Source organism: Silene latifolia, chromosome 3 (genome assembly GCF_048544455.1).
Source record: "Silene latifolia isolate original U9 population chromosome 3, ASM4854445v1, whole genome shotgun sequence".
Classification (NCBI taxonomy): domain Eukaryota; kingdom Viridiplantae; phylum Streptophyta; class Magnoliopsida; order Caryophyllales; family Caryophyllaceae; genus Silene; species Silene latifolia.
The window spans coordinates 102,500,783-102,506,618 of NC_133528.1; the positions used below are offsets into that span (position 1 = coordinate 102,500,783).

Sequence of the window (5,836 nt, forward strand, 5' to 3'; positions counted from 1 at the left end):
TCGAATTGTTTCATTACTTAGATGAAATTATTGTTTAAGGAAACAATTGCATTTGAATGAATAAATTATTATAAATACAAGATGTTGTGATTTATAAATTGCTAAAATTTTTGGTACAAGTAATTATGAATTACTAGGTCGATTTTGTATATGACGTATTTTATTAATACGTTGATTTTTAATATGTTAAAAATACATAACAATTTTATGTGACATGTGACATGTGACATATGACAAATTGATAAATTGACAAAGATAAAATGGAATCCATTTTATCTCATTTGGACCGAAAATAAGGAGGGAGTATGGTGTTTAAATTATGTTGTATTTTTGAGTGGAAAACAATATAATTACACCTAACCATAGCCATGCAAGCCTATGTTTTCTTGGATAGAAAAACTTCACCATGCATTGGCTCCCTCTCTCTCCTTCCCACCGGTTTTCCAAGAGCAAAAGAGAGAGTTTTTCTCCATCTTTTTTCATTCATACTTTTGCATAATATTTTCTAGTGTAAGAAATAAAAATGCTCTCTACATCTTATGAAATTAGAGAGATAAAAACTCCAAAATCCTTCCTCTATATACCGAAATTATAGAGTACAAAATAATTATTTTGGGTCAATTTTAGTAAGATTATTATTATTCTAGATCTAATAATATTAATCTATTAAGGGGTTATCTTTGGTATATGCTTTTGGGAGAGGTTCTAATTTGAACCTTGTTCATTCAATATTTGGAAGCTCAAGAACAAGTGAGTAGGTGAACTCACTTGTGCCCATAAAACCGAAACATCCAATGTAAGATGATGATTTCTTCTCTATATTTTATATTGTTTGCATGCATAAGATCATTAGTTAATTTTATGACAAATTAAATTAAAACATATATGAGTATGTTAAGTATATAGATATACTTTTCCTTCACAAGACGCATCCCTAGCCGGCCCACCGGCTGCCTTCTCACCGACTCCCAACCCGCAACAAATCTCAAGATGGTCCTCCACCGGTCAACCGTCTGCCGATTCCCTCAATGGCTCAAAATCCAATTAATTCAACCTCCATTGTACAGGAGATCCCCAGCCGGTCACACACCGACGGCCGGTGAGCCGGCTGGGACCCCCTTGTGCGGTTTCGTAGATCTCGTATTCCAATTCCCCTTTTGATTTTGTGTTGGTATCGTGTCTTTAGTTGGTGTATTAGGAGAGTTTTTTTTAGATTATTATTAAAATTATTATTATTATTATGTTAGACTATTAGTATAAAAGACACACCTCTCATTACTAGACCACACACTACATCATTAGAATTAGAAATTAGACTAGTTAGCTTATTTTCCTCTCAACATTTGTAGAACCCTAATATTTATCTTCTCTCAATATTTCTTCAATTAAATTTGTAATATTTACTTAATATTAGTGTAATTGTTCTCTAGTTTATCCAAGTTCATCTCTTCTCAATAGTATACAATTAGTCATTTGGGTTGTATTTGGGAGACAAGAAGAAATTCATCTTCCATTATTATCCAAGCTTGCTACTTTCCTCTTTGTTGGTATTAATTCTCATCTATTGTTTACATTACTTTCATTAGTTTACTTTTCTTATGTTGTTTAGTTATTATTTACCCAAAGTATTAAACTTTACCATGTTCTTCATGTTTGGTTGTGTTTTGTTCCATCTTATTGTTGGTTTTTCATTGCTAAACATGTGTGAGTAGTTCTCATCTAGGGCTTAGGGGGATCTCGGGTCTATCATGGGTATGATTTTGGGTTAGAATTATGAGGATTTGGGTGTTTTAATGGTTGTCACTTTCTTGCACATGAAGTGTTTGTAGAATTGCTCCTATGAAAGTTTGAGTATTTTCTCACATGTTTGGATATCTTGGTGTCTATACTAGTGGATGAACAATCTTGGTGTGTAGACTATTGGATGATCCTTGTGTATGTGTGTGACGAGTTTTAGTTAATCATATGAAAGTTGGTTAATGAATTCTAGGTGTCCTAAGACATTAGGTATAATTCCTTGACTATTTGTCACCCATTTCCCTTATTTACCTTGTTTCATACCCAATGACCCAAGTGAACCCGAAAGTTCTAGTCTTTCTCATATTGATCAATTATATTTTCATTTAGTTTAATTTGATATCTCGTTTGCATCTTAGTTTACAATTAATCAACCTCCTACATTTGTTTGACTAAACTAAAGACTTAAACAAACCAAGTATCTAACCCCCGTCATCTTTGTGTTCGACCCCGATTAAATACTACTTTTTAATTGGGTTTATAAATTACTTTTGATTGGGAAATGACGACAAATCCCTACTATCAAAATGGCACCGTTGCCGGGGATGACGTTAGGTTATGCTTAGTTATTTGAAGTTTCTAGCTTTAGTCTTTAGTTGTTGTTTGCTTGTTTGCTTGTTTGTGTGCTTCTTGTAGAGTGTGTGTGATTTTTGCCTTACCCTAGTGTGTAAAAGCACTAGGAGTCTTACGGTTTGTCAAGTTGTATGCCTAGGAGGAACCACCAAGCTTTGCTCTTTGACTCCGATCCCGAAAGGCTTTTTAGAACCTTAAGGAATAGGACCATAGCAAGGGTTAGAACCTCTTCTCAAGCAACCATAAACCAAGCAAATCCACCTATCCAACCTCTCATTGAAAACACAACTCAACAATAACCAAACAACACAATTGAGCCTCCAATAGAAAATCCATTTCACAACTTCAAATTTCCAAATAGCCCACCTCAAACACCACCCCCTCATATACCAAATCCACCACCACCAATGGCTTTACGTGACCATAACCGCCCTAACCACAATGATGCTTGTGACCCAATTAATTTCGGCACCTTGGCTCCCAACAACTTTGAGATGTACCCCGCCCAAGTGGGGTTGATTGAAAGAGACTTGTTCGGGGGACAAATTGAAGAAGATGCTCATGCTCATCTAAGAAAGTTCAAGAGAAAAGTCTCTATGATGAAAAAGAATGGGGTATCCGAAGATACACTAAGGATAATGTTGTTCCCATTCTCCTTGACGGGTAAAGCGGACCGATGGTTGAATGTTCACCCTCCGGACACATTCACAACTTGGGACGCTTTAGACAAGGCATTCATGGTCAAGTACTATCCATCATCCAAGACCACCATGCTTCGAAATGAAATCCACACTTTCCAACAAGAGGATGGAGAATCCTTGGGTGAAGCATGGGATAGATATCAAGACCTTATCGCTAGTTGCCCTCATCATGGGATTCCGGATTGATATGTCACCCAAACCTTTTTCCAAACTCTATTGCCAAGAACAAAAGAAATGGTGAATGCCTCCGCGGGAGGGGGATTCGATCATTTGGGTGATGAGGAGGGCACTACTCTAATCAAGAAAATGGTGGACTCCGAGGCAAACTATGACACAAGAGTGAATGTCTTGAGAAGAAGTAAGCACCCTTCCGAATTTTTAGTGAATGTGGATACTAATGCTAAGCTTGATATGCTCACCAAAAAGCTTGAAGAGTTGAGTAAGAAGAAGCAAGTGAACCAAGTAATCCAAGCTACCATATCTCATGGACTATCCATGGAAGAAGTAATGCAAAGATCAACTTGTGAATCATGTGGAGGGATGGGTCACACTCATGAAGTTTGTGCAAATAACCATTATAACAATTTTGATGAGAACAATGTACAAGAGGTGGATGCTTTCCAAGCATTTAACAACTTCTCCAACCGTCCACATAGGCCCTCATTCAACAATAACCAAGGATGCAACCAAAGCTTTGCCAACCAACCTCAAGCATACCAAGATTATGGAGGTAACCAAGGTAATCAAAACTTTTACCAGGAAACCAAGCCAACCAAGGGTTTGGTCAAGGGTTCAATCAAGGGTTCAATCAAGGATACAACAATAATTAAAGGTACAACCAAGGGCAAAATCACGGATTCAAACAAGGGTACCAAGGGAACAAACAAAATTTCAACTTTAGAGATCAAGGATATGACTTTCCTCTTCCGATTTCCTACCAACCTTTCAACCAAGAGCCACCACCCCCAAGCAAATAATACCATGGGAGATGATAAATATGACAACTTAGTGAAGTTGATACGGGATTTGGCAAGTAATACCCAACAACAAATCAAGAGTCTTGAAGCTAAAGTGGCCACCCAAGCTCTCATGAGTTCTTAAAAATCACCGGGTGTATTTCTAAGACAAGGACAAAATCCAAGGGACCCTATGAAGGCAAAGGAAGTTAATGCTATCATGGTGGGAGTTGAAGAGGAAGGAAGAGAGTCATTTGGTTTACCAAGTCAAAAGGAGTTATCATACACTACTCCCTTTTCCATGGCTATGGAAACATTCCAAGAAGTTGACCATGAGTCCGAAAAAGAGAGCATGGGAGATTATGTGCTTGAGCAAATAATGACAATTCATGGTACAAGCTTGGATGTTGAAGTCGACCCGGATAAAGGAAAGATGGTTATGGCTACACCAACCACTATGAGTGAAGAATTTGTGCTTGAAGAAATTGTGGAAGCACCAAATGCGATGGTAGAAGTTGAGATGAACTCGGAAAAAGAAGAGATGATCATGGTGGAAGAACACTCTTTGGCCAAGCAAGATGAGACCAATGATACTTCAAGATATGACAAATTTATGGACATGGTAATGAAAATGGAGACCTCCAATCCACTTTTGGTGGAGATGCCTTATTACTCCGAATTTCTTGAAGAAGTCTGTAACACCCCGTATTTTATAATAATATTTTATTATAAAAGTATTTTATTAAATTAATTATTTCGAAGTGTATGGATATATTCTGGAAATATTTATATTTATAGCTTCCGTTCTATATTTTATTATTTCTCAATTTAATCTACTTTTGATTGGGTTGAAATGTCCGTGCACGATTTTATTATTTTAATTTAATAACTACTTTTCTATGATACGGTCTCCTTGGGTTTTAATATGGTCCAATCCGATTTATAATCAGATAATCCATTGTATGAGCTAATGAACCCAAAGCCCATTAGTTAATCCCCTTATAAATAGATTTAACCTAGCAAGCAACTAGGTCAACCTATTTGTTTTTCAAGTGAAACCAGCCGCACGGCCTCCTTCACTTTTCCTCTCTTTTGTTCTCTTTTCTCCATTTGACTTCATTGTTCAATATCTTTCCTTCTCTCAAACTCATACACAAATTATATTTCCATAATCCTTGCTCTTATCCTTACAACATATTTATCTCCAAATAATTTTATGGAGATTATTTGTATGGACCTTTAGACCTACGTTTTGGGTCTCTTATTTTAATGGGTGAAGAAGAAGAATAGCCTTTCATGGCGTTTTCAAGGGTTACGGTCTGTGCTTTTATTTTATGTCGCTTTTCGGGATGTTTACACGTGTTGGAGGCAAGGATTTGATGGTCGTGTCTTTCATGAAGGTTTTCATTAATTCGCATCGTTAATTGCTAATAAGGTAACTAAGTGTTTCTCTTTTAATTGTGTTTATGCCAATTGATGTAATTAATGTGATTTAATGATTGATTTGTGTGATTGGTGCATGTTTGATTGTTTATTGTCATGATTAATTATGTTTTCGCATGTTTGTATATGATTTAATGTTTTAATTATATATCGTGTGTTGATTACATGTTTATTATGGGTGTCGTGAGCGTAATTAGGGTTTACGAATAAACACTAGTGGCGGCATGATAGGCGGCCAAGAGTTCTCTCTAAAGTTATAGCTGAAGCTAGTATAACCTTGATGATGATTCAAGTGTTATAGCTGAAGTTAGTACAACTTTGGGTTGTTGCTCTAGTTATGGCTGTTTGAGTTATAACCTTGGAAAT

The 5,836-nt window shown here is 36.4% G+C and overlaps 1 non-coding gene across 1 annotated transcript; it reads right to left on the minus strand.

Moving 5' to 3' along the window:
- Positions 1 to 3,140: 3,140 nt before the first annotated feature.
- LOC141650845 (small nucleolar RNA R71) lies at positions 3,141 to 3,247 on the minus strand. Its single transcript, XR_012546857.1, has one exon. It is a non-coding gene; the product is annotated as a small nucleolar RNA R71 (small nucleolar RNA).
- Between the last annotated feature and the right edge of the window lie 2,589 nt (positions 3,248 to 5,836).